The sequence below is a fragment of the Rhinopithecus bieti genome, unplaced genomic scaffold (genome assembly GCF_001698545.2).
Source record: "Rhinopithecus bieti isolate Rb0 unplaced genomic scaffold, ASM169854v2 scaffold_3948, whole genome shotgun sequence".
Classification (NCBI taxonomy): domain Eukaryota; kingdom Metazoa; phylum Chordata; class Mammalia; order Primates; family Cercopithecidae; genus Rhinopithecus; species Rhinopithecus bieti.
This window is the reverse complement of record NW_016804646.1, coordinates 476,392-491,879: the sequence shown is the minus strand read 5'-3', so window position 1 is coordinate 491,879 and position 15,488 is coordinate 476,392.

Sequence of the window (15,488 nt, the reverse complement as noted above, 5' to 3'; positions counted from 1 at the left end):
TGACAGGGCGCAGGGCCGGAGATGGTGGCGCGGACTGGCTGGCTCGTGGCGCACACCTCCTTCCCGCCCTCTGTGGCGCACGGGGGCGGGGCCCGCTGCCGTAAAACGGCTGGGGCAGGGCGGGGGCTGACAGGCGGTTGCTAGGCTCCAGCGGCTCCCGGCCCGCGGGGGCGTGGAGGTGACATCTCTCTGGCCTGCAGGGCTGTGGGCGCCCTGCCGAGCGTCGCGCGGTCTTGGGGCGCCCTGCAGTGGGGCCCCTGCGGCGCAGCGCGCGGTGGGACTGGCCGGGTTCCCCCGGCGCCCAGGGCCTGTGTCTGCGCCGATTCCTGGCAAGGGCACCTTGGCCGGGCGGCCCGCGGCCCCCGCGCTTCCTGCATCCTCGTGGGCAGACCCGGCCCGCCAGTTGGGCCACCTGCGGTTTCCGGGCACTGGGGAGTGCACAGAGCCCCGGGCCAGCGACCGCAGCCGGGGCCCCTGGCTTCTCCCGAGCACTTTTCCCTGGACCGGTCCCTCCAGGGTGGCGGACGGCACCCAGGGCCGGCGCTCCTCACCAGCGCGCCGCAGCTACGGGCTCAGGAGGGAGCCGCAGCGTTGGAGGAGGAAAGCATTTAAGAATAGCACAAAGCCTTAGGCTCGAGGAAGCGTGACTGCTTACGTATTGAAAATAAAGGTTCTATAAGTCCCACCGCGGGTGCATATTGAAAAGAAAGGGACCATTAGCACGCGACCCTCGCCTAGGTATATAAGCCCTAGCACGACTTTCGGATCACCAAGGCAGAGAAAGGAACACATTGAAGGCTTTTGCTTACCTTTCCAGGTTTTTTCGTTATGTTTCTAATGTGGATGATCATTTAAAATGCCTCCGGTGGCCGGGCGCGGTGACTGACCCCTGTAATCACAGCACTTTGGGAGCCTGAGGCAGGTGGATCACTTGAAGTCAGGAGTTTGAGACCAGCCTGGCCAACATAGTGAAACCTCGTCTCCACTAAAAATACAAAAATTAGCCAGGCGTGGTGATGCGCGCCTGTAATCCCAGCTTCCCAGCTACTAGAGAGGCTGAGGCGCAAGAATCGGTTGAACCTGGGAGGTGGAGGTTGTAGTGAACCGAGATTGTGCCGTTGCACTCCAGCCTGGGTAACAGAGGGAAATCCTGTCTCTAAAATAAAAAAAGAAATAAAATGCCTTTGGTGAACAGGAATTCTCAACGTTAGTGACCCGCAGTGTATTAGTGTTAATAACGGACGTACCCTTTAACCCAGCAAGGCAATCTAGAGATTTCCGAGGATAGACAAGCCAGTTTGTGTAATTTCATGTGTACAGCATTGTTTTTAGTATGGAAAGATTAGAGTTTACATATCCACCCATAGGGAGAGAGTTAAATCACGGTGCATCCATTTAGTGGATTAGTATACAGCCCTTGGAACTCTGTATGTGCTGATATGAAATATCTTTGTTATTTTCAAGGAAAAAACCAGGTTCAGAATAGTGTATAAAGTATGCTACTCATTGTGTATAGGGACAAATAAAATATATACATTCATGTTTGCAAAGATACTGGAGAAATGTTAGTAGTGGCTGCCTCTAAGGATGAGCAAGTGACACTGACTTTTCATTGTATCTTTCTTTGTTGTTTTTGAAGTTTGTACAGTCTACATCTGCTATCTATTCAAAATAAGTGTTGTTAAAGAAGAAATGCCTTTGAGAATGAAAATGGTAAGCCCTTAATTGAGTGGGGTTCATTTTCTGTTAGGATCATGGTCTCTATTGGTCACAGCTGACCTTGATCGCCTCTGAAGGTGTATCTCATTACACAATGTTGCAGTCTTATAATAACACCAGGAAGGTTGTTCTGTTCCACCTGAACTGGCTTCATGATGGGGTTAGGAATGTAGAACCTGTGAAAAGTGAGGGGGCTCTTGATTATTAATAATAATGTTATTAATAGCTACCTTTTGTTGAGCATTAGGCACTATTTGTACATTATTTCTCCTCCTCACATCAACCCAGAAGGTAGGTATAAGGAAACTGAGTGGTTTCTTGAATGAAGCCAAACTGCTCTGCAAGATTGGTGGAAAAGGAGACTTTCCATGTGATAACAGGCTCCTGGATCTCATAGCTGCTCTGTTTTAGCCCTTAATATTTTTCTTTCCCTCATGAATGTGGTTCTGAAACCTGAGCTGTCAGAAGAATCCTTGGCAGATTCCTAGACCCCAACCTTAGACTCAGAAGATCTGAAGTTGGGGCTGAAAGCTGTGCGGCTAATGAGCGCTGCAGGTGATTCTGAGGCTGCTGGTCAGGGTCCAGCACTTGGAGAAACCCTACAGAGGGCACCTTTCCCTAATGTACTGTTGCCACCATTGGGCTGAGGTCAAGAGGCTTTACTTCCCACATTTGGGCCTCAATTGGGATCTCTGAGCTTTCCACTAGTTTCCGTTCCATGAAGGAGTAGAAATTGGAGTATGTAAAGACATATGTAAGTGGATAATTTGGGTTTGAACTAAGTTCTCTGTGACTCTCATACTTCCCCCATGTTGCCACAAAAAGTATTTCTTTCATGTTGCCATGTATCTCTTACTTCAAATATGAAGCAGGAATGTGATCTAAAGCATAAGAACACAGCAATAGATAGACCCATGTACATGATTCTGTAACACTTTGGAAAGGCCAGTCCTACATGGTTTGTCCATGTTTGGCTGGTGTATGGAAGGCACAAATGAAAGCATCACTGGCTATTCTGAACCCCAGGTTTGCGGAAGTGAGTGTAAAGGCCCAGCAGTGAGCCCCAATCTCACCTGCCCATCAAAGTTCAGAGACGACACTCAGAATAGGCTGCACTTGGCACTTCCCTGTAGACGCAGGATCTGTGAGTTTGGACAGATTTCTGGTCAGTTTGGAAGGAAGCTGGCCTCTGTTGACAGAACACCCCTTACGGGTCAGTGTTGTGCAGGCAGTCCACGTACATGGTGTGTATGAGATGGCAGTGCGTCTGCTTGTAGAAGGGCTGGGTCCCCTCTGCAGAGCCTCCGCATGGGGCCGCATGACTGGTTCTGGCCGACTTGCTGAGGAGCGCCCAGGCTGTCCACAAATTGACTCTTCATCCTTCCTGATCTGCGGAGCCATTTGCAATGTGTGATGGCAAGTGCTTTACTTCAATTTTCATCCCTGGGCCCAGAGATTTCTGTGCCCTGGGTTAATAAACATATTATCTAAAGAGCTTTTATTTCTCTCTAGAGAATAAGGAAAATGATACTCTGAAGAATTTCTGTTCCTCTTGTTATTATCTCAGGGGAAGGTAGTTATTAAGTGTTCACTGATTAGGATTAATGTTTCCAATTTTTGTCAAGAAGAGAATGTATGTATTACTAATTTGACCATAATTTCCATCGAAACTACGTCGTTAAAAATGTTGGCAGTCATGCATTTCCTGCATGGTTATGAATTTTTTTCATGTGTCTACATAGTATTTTTATAACGGTCTAATTTTAATTCATTCACTTTCTCAGGAAAATATTTTTTTTCCATTTCAGCATGTAGTACTTGTTACCTTTTCATGAGGCCCACACTCTTCCAAGGAGGCTGCTGATTGACTCTAAGCTGATTACCTCCGTTTGTTCTTTCCTTGATCTTACAACGTCCATCAGCTTCCTATGATCGAAGAAAAGCTTCCATTTGTAATAAACCAACTTCTCTCATCCAATTATCAACATAGAACAACAACAACAAAAAAGGCCGGGCACAGTGGCTCATGCCTGTAATCCCAGCACTTTGGGGGGTCAAGGTGGGCAGATCACTTGAAGTCAGGAGTTCAAGACCAGTCTGGCCAACAGGGTGAAACTCTGTCTCTACTAAAAATACAAAAATTAGCCAGGCATAATGGTGCACGCCTATAGTTCTAGCTACTCAGGAGGCTGAGGCAGGTGAATCGCTTGAATCCAGGAGGTGGAGGTTGTATTGAGCGGAGATCACGCCACTGCACTCCAACCTGGGCGGCAGAGCGAGACTCTGTCTCAAAAAGAAAAAGAAAAAAGAAAGAAAAAATAAGAAAGCAGAGTCATTCTGTGAGTGAAAACACTGAATCCCACCGTTTCCTGATCATATTGCCTTTATTTTGTTCATTCATTCATTCCGGAAATGGGGATAAATAGCCCGTTTGTCTTTCTTGCAGGTTTGTTGCGATGGCAAAGGCAATTTAGAAGGAAGTATTTAGTGGATGATAAAAATGTTTTGTAAATGTAAAGATGCATTGTTTCTGTCCTGCTGCCCAATTTTCTCTCAGCCCAACACCTGCCTCTGTTTGGTTCTTAGGTTACACATTAATTCCATTTGCTTAGTAATTTAAAGAATGTACTGTAGTACACCAATAAGCTAAGAAACTCGGACCCTTGACCCCAAGTCAGCAGTGTCACCTAGATTCAAAAACCAATACAACGTGTCAAGTATGAATGCACAATAGTTTAGCTAAGATAGCCCTTCCTGTCCCACCTCTAATGAACCCACATGCTGCCCCAGGGCTTGGTACATCCTGTTAAGTAAGCAGCTTTGCTCCCTCCTGCTCCCTATTTTTGTCTTAGGTTGGTTTCAGTCCTTCCACTGTGGATGGAGAAGTCACAAAGAAAGGGTTTTACAGGCAAGGAATCTTTACTCTGTTTAGCAACTCAGTAACTTGTTAGCAAATAAATGGCAAAGGGTCAAAGGAAGTGGAAACCTCACTATTTTGCAATCCCTGTAGAAGTGAGGGACTCAAGCAGCAATCATCAATAGAAGCCAAAAAGCCTCCTTTGAAGGGAACTGGATAATCCCAAGTGCTGGACTGGCGCCCACAGATTCCCTGCTGCTGGTCACCAGGGGAAAGGTGCTCAGCACACTATTGAGGCAGCTCTCCCAACCCCTGTCCCCAGGAGCTGGGAGCAGGGAGAAATAGTGAGGAGGTTTTCATGGTCAAATGTATTTAGGAAACTTATTTGAATCAGGCAATTACTTAATTTCTGCAGCTCTTCTGAGAGCCTTTACTAAGCTATGTGAATTGTGATACCGCAAGAGGAACTCTCACCATGTAGCATTTCCCAAACTTTTTGTTGAGACAGAGTCTCACTCTGTCACCCAGGATGGAATGCAATAGCATGATCTCAGCTCACTGCAATCTCTGCTTCCCAGGTTCAAGTGATTGTCGTGCCTCAGCCTCCCAGGTAGCTGGGATTACAGGCCTGTGCCACCATGCTCAGCTACTTTTTGTACTTTTAGTAAAGACAGGGTTTCACCATCTTGGCTGGTCTGGTCTTGAACTCCTGGTCTCAAGTGATCCACCTGTCTCGGCTTCCCAAAGTGCTGGGATTAGAGACGTGAGCCACTGTGCCTGGTCCTCCCAAGCTTCTTTGAACATAGAGCCCGTTTGGAAAGTGGATCTGTGGGACCAAGCCTCCCATGGGCTCCAGTGGCTGTGCGCCCCGATGGCTGTGCACCCCGACTGCTGTGCACGACAACAGCTTCCATGCCTTCCAAGCTGGGGGGTGCCATGGGAGGGCTCAGAGCTGCACACCAGCAGCTTTGTAGCTGCCTGTATGTGGCAAGTAACTAACACTCCCTAGGCCTCAGTTTTTTAATCTATAAAATGAAAGCAGTAAATATCACATCATATAAGTTGTTGAGTATTTATGAGAATTAAAAGGAATAATCGCCATAAAAGGCCTGATACTGCCAATAATATATTTGACAAATATGAATTTCTCTTTTTCCCTTTATTCTACTTTATGGCAACTCCTACCTACTATTCTTTCTTTTGCTGCTAAGCAGACATCTGGGTTTGTTTGTTTGTTTGTTTGTTTGTTTGTTTGTTTTATCAAGGAGAGGTTCTAAATATTGTACACTTTAACCCTCAAAGCATTATCTATTCTGTTAGAGGGTAAAAGGCAGAGATGTTATCCCTGTTGGTTTCTAACCTTGGAGAAGGTCAGAAACGTCATGAGCTCTCTCTCGATTCTCTTGTCTGCTTCTCTTACACAATCCTTTGGTTCTGTGTGTGGTAAAAACTGGATTGGGGGGAAATCAGATCAGCAGAAACCGAATTTTGAACCAACTGGTGAATAGAGAAATGCAGATCTAGTATCCCCACAATGAAATATTATTCAGCAGTAGAGAGAAATGAAGTGTGGACCCATGCATGGAAGGAAACATGCAGGGATGTTCCCTACAGCATCGCAGGACCTTGAAAACACAGGGCTAAGTGAGAGGAGCGGGACAGGAAGGATCATGTATTGTGTGGTCTGCTCACGTATGATCTGCTCACATGAAATGCCCAAGGTAGGCAAATCCACAGTCAGGAAATAGATTGGTGGTTGCCTGGGGCAGGGACTTTTGGGGGACAATAGGGAGTGACTGTTAACAGGGACTTGCTTTCTTTTGGGGTGGTGAAAATGGTCTAACATTGATTGTAGTGAGGGTTGTGCAGCTCTGTGAATATGCTAAAAAAAACCCCATTGAATTGGACACTTTAATTGGGTGCAAATTATATTCCAATAAATTATCTGTAGAAACTTAACAGTGTATTATTATTATTATTATTATTATTATTACTATTGAGACGGAGTCTTGGTCTGTCGCCCAGGCTGGAGTTCAGTGGCATGATCTCAGCTCACTGCAACCTCCGCCGCCCGGATTCAAGCAATTCTCCTGCCTCAGCCTCCCTAGTAGCTGGGACTACAGGCACGTGCCACCATGCCCGGCTAATTTTGTTTTGTATTTTAGTAGAGGCGGGGTTTCACCGTGTTAGCCAGGATGGTCTCGAACTCCAGACCTCATGATCTGCCCACCTCAGCCTCCGAAAGTGCTGGGATTACAGGCGTGAGCCACCATGCCCGGCCCGAAACTTAACAGTTTTAAAAAAACTTTAAAAAGATACATAGAAAGAAAGCAAACAAAACAATCCCCTCCAGCCCCACTAAAGTCTTTTGTCTTAATCAGTGCACTAATTCTTTCAGTAAGTAAAGGGAAGAGACCATTTATCTGCACAAACTATTTCAGCTAGTCCTGGTGGTGAAGGAAAGCTTTTCTTTTCAGAATAATTCCAAATAATAAATGTGAAAGAATAGTAGAATGAAAACAACACCACTTTGCCATCCCAAGTGAAGTTACTGCTTCAGACAAAACCATTGAGGGATGCTGGAAGCATTCAGCCCACGGTTAATAGAAATGCAGACAGGCAGTGGGCAGTCGGTATAACGCCCGGGGTGATTTCTTGGTCCTCAAGGGGAAAATGTAGACTCATAAGGAGGGATCCACTGGACCTCAGCCTCGCTAAGGGAAGGCCCAGCTCCAGGTGCCAGCCGGGAGGATGTTGTGAAGCCAGCAGCCCCACTGAGGGGTATTCCTGCGGGAAATCTTGAGCCTGAATCTAATCAAACCTTTATCCTTCAGTTTACAGGAAATAAATGAGAAATAACAGAAACTAGTGAAAGCAGACTATGGGAAAGTAACCTAACCTATCCAGCCAGTGGAACGTTTGACGGGACCACTGAGCCCCTGTCTGCAGGGGCTCTGAACCCGTGTTGTATGTAGGTAAGGAAAGGTGTGACGCTATCCCCCCACTCATCATTAGGGTCATGGCCAACACCTCGGAATGAAAGACAGGGTTAACAAGAGAAAAGCCTCACAAATATATGCAACCAAAGTTTTATGTGACACAGGACTTTCAGAAATAAAAGACCCAAAGATCTGGGGAAACTGTGTATTTTTATGCTTAGATTTGATGGAGAAAGGCTAGCCAGTAGGGATATGATCGAACGTAAGGGTAACGGTCATAAACTGAGTGGGGAACCCCAGCAAGGCCTGTATGTTGGATTTTTCAGGTCCTCCTTCCTCTTGGGTATTGGGCAGGATCCCTCTGGAATGACGGTCTTCAAGGGAGAAGGGAGAGAGCAACCATTCTAGGTTTTCTGGCTTGCAAAGCAAGAAAGAGAGGGCCATGAGACAGGAGGACCTTGCTTCTGGGCCCTTCCAATCTCCTTTAAAGTTCCCAGCATGCAAAAGTGCCGTACTTTGAGGTAACAGGTTCTGAGCCCAAAAATGTCCAACAGGAATATAATGGGAGCCACGTTGGAACTGTAAGTTTTTAGTAGACACATTGAACATGTTTTTAAAAGGTCAAATTGATTTTAATCATATATTCTATTTAGCCCACTATATCCAAAATATTATTGCACCATGTCATCAATAAGTTATTATTAAAGTATTTTCTTTTCCTCTTTTCGTACTAAGTTTTCAAAACCTGATGTGCATTTTGCAATTATGATTCATCTCAATTCAGGTGCTAAATTTCATTGGCAATACTTGATCTATATTTGAATTTCAAAAATTACAGTTTTTAAAAGTATATCACATACCCAAGTTCTTCCAGATATACTGAAAAGTTTTCCAAAGCTGAATTGAGTGCCAAAACATTATGTCCCTTTAACATTTATATTCACCTTGACAAAATGGGTTCATCTTTGTAAGAACTGATTCACTTTGAAACAAAAACATCCATTTCAAAGCTACATCACTTCAAGTTACCTCAGTTCACCTACTTGTTTCAGTTGAGTTGTAATAACATTGAATTAAAAGTGACTGCGTAAATTGAAAACATGTCTTAGATTTTGGGGTGTAATTTTTTTTTTTTTTTCTGAGACAGAGTTTTGCTCTTGTCGCCCAGGCTGGAGTGCAATGGCGTGGTCTCAGTTCACTGCAACCTCCGCCTCCCGGGTTCAAGCAATTCTCCCAATTCTCCTGCCTCAGCCTCCCAAGTAACTGGGATTACAGGCATGTGCCACGAAACCCGGATAATTTTGTATTTTTAGTAGAGACGAGGTTTCACCACGTTGGCCAGGCTGGTCTCGAACTCCTGACCTCAGATGATCCACCTGCCTCGGCCTCCCAAAGTGCTGGGATTACAGGCATGAGCCACCATGCCCGGCAGGGTGTAACTGTTGTACCTAGTCTACATAATGCTGTTTATTACAATGAAAACCTACTGCCTATGTTAGAAACAATCTGTAAAATCATTATTATTGACATGTAATCCAGCATTTTCAATTGCCAATAAATCCTCCTATCTACCTGGGTGGCAAAGAAACTTTTACAGGAAGCTTTTAAATCAGCTCTTCCATCTGCCGTGTGACATTGGTGAGAAAATGAAGCACTGCTGTGTGTTTTGATTCTTGAGTATTTGGGAACCTTTCCCTTTATTTTAGGAAATTCTCGAGTTGGAGTTAAAGTGGAATAAAGCTTTGTAAAACTCTTCCTCAGCTCAACCAACGAACACTGGCAAATATCATTAAATTTCTTTCAGTAGTTCTAGAAACCAACAGTGACTCATGGCATTCACTCGCATGTACTGAACTATTTAAAAAACTGTCCTGGGGAAGAGGTGGGGCAAGACGGCTGAATAGAGGCCTCCACTGATTGTCTTCCCCACAGAAACACCAAATTTGACAACTGTCTACACAAAAAAGCAACTCTATATGAACCGAAAATCAGGTTAGTGTTCACAGTACCTGGTTTTAAGTTTATATTGCTAAAAAAGTAGGAAAGACAGCCTTGAATTGTCTACACCACTCTTCCCCCCTCCCCTGGCAACTGCCTTGTAGTTCAGAGAGAATCTGTATGCTTGGGAAAGGGAAGGTGCAGTATTTCTGGAAGTTTGCTTTGGAACACAGCACTGCCAACACCAGGTAGGATTCAGCTGATACCCACTGAGGGAGCACCTAGACCAGCCCTAGCCAGAAGGGAATTGCCCATCCCAATGGCTGGAACTTGAGTAGAAAACTTTGCGTTCTAAGGGTGTTGTCCAGGCTCCTCTGGACACATTTCTAAATGTGATATGAGAGAAGGAGTAAGTAGCCTGCTGAAGTGTGGCATATTTGAGGTGAATGCTCTATAACACAATTATATAGATTAGCCAGAAACATTAAGCTGCAGATTAAGATCTGTCTTTTCTTCAGAAACCTTTCACCCACAAAATGGTTTAAAGTTTGACTGTGTTGAATTTGTTTGCTTGACCTCAAAGAGACTTCCACGTGGACGGCTGTGATGAGACTGGACGTAATCCTAAGCAAGTCTGAAAGCTAATATTTGTGTGCGTCTATGCCTTGGCCTGACCTCACTCTTACAGGGAGCAGGTGCAGCTTAGCAGCCTCCCCTGTCTGTCAGGCAAAGCTTGGTGTCTTTGGATCATTCAGTGGAAGGGGACATTACCTGCAATAGTAACAAGATACTGTCAACAAGTCCCCATGGGGAGAGAGGGAACTGGGGCTGGCTGGGCACTGGCTCTGTTCCATGCTTTTCACAGCTCCCAAGCCCTGACATCTCTCAGGAGGAGGAAGAAGTTTGCCTTCACCTCATGTCACGTTTCAAGTCATCAAGCTCCTAAGATGCTGATTTGTCCCCACACAGCTCATAATGGCTGGGGCTACATTTTTTTTTTTTTTTTTCCCCGAGACAGAGTCTCGCCTTGTCACCAGGGCTGGAGTGCAATGGCGTGATCTCGGCTCACTGCAACCTCTGCCTCCCAGGTTCAAGTGATTCTCCTGCCTCAGCCTCCCGAGTAGCTGGAATTACAGGTGCTCGTCACCACACCTGGCTAATTTTTTTTTTTTTTTTTGTATTTTTAGTAGACACGGGGTCTCACTATGTTGGCCAGGCTGGTCTCAAACTCCAGAGCTCATGATGTGCCCGCCTTGGCCTCCCAAAGTGCTGGGATTACAGGCGTGAGCCACCGTGCCTGGCTGGAGCTACAATTTTAACCTGTGACTGCCGAAGTGTATGCATTTTTCTGCTTTCATGCCCGGCCAGTCCTGTGTATGGAAATTTAAGTTTTCCAGTGGTTTTTTGAGGTGGGAGAGGTGGGAGCAAGAGGAGGGGGAAGTTTTTCCTGAGAAGTTCAGCCCAGCTCAGACCTTTCATGTGGCTCACACGCGTGACTGCGTTTTCTCACTCATGGCCCATCGCAACGCCTTTGATCCACCCCACAGCCCTGCCAAGGGCCTGCCCCATGCCTGAGTGCATCTGTAGTTCAAGTAAACACAAACAGATAAGCCATCTGCTGTGCTCACATTCCAACTGGAGAAATAGGCTAAAAGAGAGGGAGGTGGGTGGGGGAAGAAAGAGAGAGAGAGGGAGACAGAGAGAGAACCATTGCATCCAAAATTATGCTAATGACAGGAGGGCCAGAGGCAGAGTGTTGGGAGGGAGCTGACCTTTGATGGTGGGTGGGGTCGCTCTTGTGGACAGGATAATCTGGGAGCCTCTCTGAGGAGGTGAGATCTAAATCAGGAGCAGAGGCGGAGGCCTAGGGACAGTGCTCCAGTCAGAGGAGGCAGCAGAACAAAAGGGCCCCACATGTCCTGGTAGCCTCAGGGAGGGAGGCTAGTATTAGGGATGGGCTAAAACTTGAGCTTGGAGCCACTCTGTCACCTGCAAGGACAAAGACACTTGACGTGTCTGCATGGTGGAGGCACTAGCATCCATGACCAGCTCCAGTATGGGAACCACATGGGCAGCCCCTGAGATTTTGGAAAAATCATGCCCTTTTGGCAAACAGATGTTTTTTTTTTTGAGAAATGTATTTCTCCTGGGCCCTGGAAGACTGAATGCCTGGTCAGGGGACACCAGTGTCCTGACTGCCCATCACAAAACACTGCTCTCTGACTCACCCAGCCAAGAAGCTGATGTACCCAGCAGGGATCCCTCATGAGGCAGAAGTGGACAGCTGATATCCAGTGGTTGGGGCGAGGGGGGCGGCGGGGCAAGCACAGGTGTGTGCTGTGTGAGCAGGTGCCCAGGCCCCTGGGGAACCTCCCACTGCACTTTCCCTGTGGCCTCAGCGAGGAAGGGGCCCTCTCTGATCAGATGAGTAAGAGGGTCCCCCAGGCCTGGTCTGGTCTGGAGACAGCTCTGTATGTATGCACACCCCACTATGTTGACCACACACTGCTTCTGTTCCAATAACATATGTGGGTCAACTCGGTGCTTATCCATATGGTAATCACACAGGATTGTTCCTAACCAAGAAGCTCACAGCAACGTGTTATGTGCTGAGTATCTAGGTCCTCCCAAAATTCATGTGCTGAAGACCTGGCCCTCCGCGTGACGGTGTCTGGAGGTGGGGCCTTTTCCGGGGGGGTTAGGTTTAGATGAGGACATGTGGGTGGGGCCCCATGATGGGATTAGTGCCCTTGTAGAAAAGGAAGAGAGACGTCTTCCTACAGCTGTAGGAGGACACAGTAAGAAGGTGGCTCTTCAAGCCAGGAAGAGGACTGTCACCAGGAACTACATTTGCTGGCACCATGAGCTTGGACTTCCAGCCTCCAAGATGGCAAGGAATCCATGTGTGCTGTTTAAGCCACCCCTTCTGTGCTACTTTGCACCAACTGCCCAAACCCGGAGCAAGGGAATTAATGGGCTGATACTTCCAGGATTCATGGGTCTCACTGTGTTCAGGAACTGTGCCTCTTTAGAATGAGACGCGGCCTGTTGAAGGGTCCTTGCAGCCCCAGTGGACTGGGGTGCATCCTGGTTGAGCAGGGCATGCTCTGAACCACTGTACTATCTGGTGCCTTTTCTCCCCTTGCAGACTCTACAAGTGGAGATTGAAGGAGTGTAGGTGATAGTGGAACTACTCACATTGACACCCAACGACTTGCCAAGAAACTATTTCCTTTCTCTATGCTCTGGTGCCCTGCTGGGGGAATGTTTCCCCTAGGGACACCAATGCTGTTCTGCCACCCTGCCTCTCAAGACTGTCCAATCACAGGCAGGGGCCACATCATGGGGTGGCTTCTCCTGACTGGCAAGGGGGATGTCAGGGCACTGCTCCTCCATGGGGCAGGGAGGAAGCACCCCCGCACCACCGGCCCAGTGGGGAAACATTAACAGAAGACAGCAGCAACCCAAGGGCAGGGGCACTCCACCTTCTGGGACCACAGGGAAATACAAAGATTCCCAAGCAGCTCTGGGGCCAGTTTTGGGGTTGGTGTGAGAGGGGAAGCTGGGAACATCACGGGTGCAGGGACCTGCACTAGGGCTGAGGGCTGTGCCAGCTGTGTTGGCTTCCTGCAGCTGCCGTCACCAAGTCCCACAGGTGGGCAGCTTAAACAGCAGGCTGCTCTCTCACAGCCCGGGAGGCTGGAAGGCCAAGACCAAGGTGCCGGCAGGGCAGGTTTCTCCCGAGGCCTCTCTTCTTGGCTTATAGAGGGCCACCTTTTCCCTGTCTCTTCACATCATCCTCCCTGTGTGTGTGTCCCTCTCTGTGTCCAGATGTCCCTTTCCATAAGGACACCAGTCATGCTGGATTAGGTCCCCCCATCCCAATGACTTCATTATCACTTGATTACCTTAGTAAAGGCCCTGTTTCCAAAGACGGTCACATTTTTAGGTACTGGGGTTAGGACTTCAACAGGATAATTTTTTTGGAGGGGTGAAACCTTGATTCAACCCATGACAGTAGCTATTCACATTTTCATCCTGGGCCTTATGGTAACTGATTTCTTCCACCACCCCCATTTCCCCGTCATCTTTAGATTGTGCTGATGGTGGCCAACTTCCTACGTTGCTCATGGTTTGTAGGTGTTCAGTCTGAACTGGACTGGAAGAGAAAGATTGTCCAGGGCTGTAAAGAGAGGCTGGCGAGACTTGGGTTTTGTCTTTGGGAGAGGGTGTGCATGTTTTCATTATTTATGAAGAGCAGCTGTGTTATTTAGGTGGGGATGTCATGGCTGCCATCACTGTTACTTTGGAGGTGAAGTATAGGAAGAAAATTGCATGGAGACTTTGAGCGGCTGCAGGCTGGAGTGTGGTGGATATAACAGATTGGTTTTTTGTACTCAAACTATTTGAAAGCTGGAATCTCAAACTTCTTTGAAGCATTAATTTCCCCTGTGACTTGAGCTTTCCTGAGCAGCTACCCATGTGAGACTTGCAGGGAGGTGGTAGCCACATCGAGCCACCTCTGCCAGCCAGGGAGTGAGGATGATCGCTGTGACCAGGGTGGCTGTAGCAGGTCTAGCTGCCAATCTCCAGCAGCTCCTGCTCGTGGACTCTCATGTACCACCAGCCTGCTTATTGAGCGTTTAAAATGTGGAGAGTGTGGCCACACAACTAAAATGTAAATTCTATTGAATTTCAAGTAATTTAAATTGTAAGTAGTTTAAATAGCCAAATATGGCTAGTGGCTAGCGTGTCAGACAGCACAGCCTGAGAGCATACATTTAAGGTGGATGTGCCTAGAGATTCACCAAAGAGAGCTGATGTGGCCAAGGTCATGGAAGCTTTGTATCCTGGACCACAGAGCCCAGGGTTTTGGATTTTTCCCTCGAAGAACAAGAGCTGCTGAAGTTGTTGTTGTTGTTGTTGTTGTTGTTGTTGTTGAACATAGTAAAGTGATATGGGCACAATTATTTTCTGACAGAATTTTAAGCTGCTATGTGAAAAGAGTTTGAGAGAGGCAATGTGGTGGCAAGAAGCCAGCCAAGAAGTTACTACAATTGCCTGGATGAGATGTGTCGATTGCAGAGACAAGCTGGAGGTGATGGGAATGGGGAAAAAGCACACAGTCAACTCTGTGGGGAGCACCTGTTAGGATCTGATCACCGATGGTGTGCTGGGGGTGAGACAGAAGCTTTGGATCCGAGGATCTTGGGATTGATCACTTGCAAATGGCATGTATGGAAGTGTCTCAGCCGAGTTAGGGAAGGAAAGAGGAGGAGCATGTCTGGGCAGAGGTTGGGTGAAGACATGGACACAGGATTGGAACGGCCGGTGTGAAGTGCTGTGTCACATCCCAGTGGCAACGTGTAGTGCACAGCGGGCAGAAGCTCGAGGAAGCCCCAGCTAGAGACAGCACTTTATTGTTTTGAGTCACGGTCCTTTGCGCTGCACGTGGTATTAAATAGTGCTTCTCCAACAGAGCAGATCAACAGAGTCCTACATGACGCTGTAAAATACAGCTGCTGGGCTTCATTTCAGACACATTGCCTACGACTCTCTTCTCATTACCTGAGTCACTGATTCACAACCATTTTCACCCTTTAAGATCCTTTTAAAGTTGTTTTCCTAATAGACCTGCTATATAAAGACTTTGTCTTATAAGGAAGGGTTTACTATGTAACATGTTTGTCCCCTCCAAAGAGGACATTTTAAAGGAGACATTTAAATTTCTCCTACATGTGAGACATCCAGTGTTAGTATACTGGGTTAATATAAAACCAGACAAAGCGCAAATAAACATGACTTTTCACCTCTGCAGGTTTACGGTGTGTGAACTTACGATTCTCATCAACTTTTCTTTCTTTCTTTCTTTCTTTCTTTCTTTCTTTCTTTCTTTCTTTCTTTTCTTCTTTCTTCTTTCTTTTGGAGACGGATTCTGGCCCTATCACCCAGGCTGGAGAGCGGTGGCGTGATCTCAGCTCACTGTAACCTTTGCCTCCTGGGTTCAAGTGATTCTCCTGCCTCAGTCTCCCGAG